Source organism: Octopus bimaculoides, chromosome 8, assembly GCF_001194135.2.
Source record: "Octopus bimaculoides isolate UCB-OBI-ISO-001 chromosome 8, ASM119413v2, whole genome shotgun sequence".
Lineage (NCBI taxonomy): Eukaryota > Metazoa > Mollusca > Cephalopoda > Octopoda > Octopodidae > Octopus > Octopus bimaculoides.
In genome coordinates this window covers 76,095,284-76,096,314 of record NC_068988.1, presented here as the reverse complement: position 1 = coordinate 76,096,314, position 1,031 = coordinate 76,095,284, and positions in this window count along the sequence as shown.

Here is a 1,031-nt window from a genome sequence, read left to right as displayed (position 1 = left end):
GTTGTGAGGGTCTGTATCTGCGCTGCTTGCTGCGTCATTAATGAACGCAAGTCCGAAATTTCGGAAGAACTGATCGGCGAAAGGAAAGGATTGGTAGTGGGAGCGGCTGGCGTCACCGTCGATACAGTTGAATAGCTGTGCTGTACCTCGGCTATTTTGTCCGCTAGTTCCGCCAGTTCCTCAATGGATGTGGATTCCCGTGTAGAAGCGAGGACCACATGCGTGTTGGAGGGTAGACGCTGGAGAAAAAGCTGCTCGAAAATTCTGTCGGGGAGGATCCAAGAAGCTGCTTCATTCTGCGTAGAAGCTGACAAGGGGTTTTATCACTCAACTCTTCCGATATCAGAAGCTGGTGAAGTCGCTTCTGTTGGGACTCGGAAGTTCTGTCTATGAGTGTCGTTTTAAAAGTGTCGTACGACACAGAACCGAATGGTGCCATAATGAGATCGCGGACGACGTTCGTAATTTCTGGCGATAAGGAACCGATTACGTGTGATAGTCGGGACGCATCGCTCAGTACTCGGTGAAAAGAAAACTGTGCCTCTATATGGTAAAACCATAATGCAGGGTTGTGGGTCCAGAATGGAGGAATTCTCAACGAAATTGCCGCCATGTCGATAGGAGATATGTTCGCCGCTGGATTCTGTTCTGGGAGAGCCATTGTGTTCGCAAGAATTCTCAGTTCTGTTTCGTTGTCGGGTGATGTGCAAACTGTGATTCTTCGACGGGATCAGGAAGCGTAGTACCGAAATGGAAAATTCAACCGCAGTACAAAAACGTCTTCATTTTCCAAATGCCGTTCGGTTGGTGAAGCTGGTTCAAGGGAAGACCGCAATTCGTTGACGGGATCATCAAATGTAGTGGTTAGATGTGTATCATGGTGAACAGATACAAAAGGAATGTGTATACCTTTAAAGTAGACAAATGAATGAATCGATTTATAGTTAAAATAATTTATTCACTGCACATAATTTGTTGTTGGTACACATAATTCTTCACTACATGCAAAATGTTGACAACTGCTACCAGTT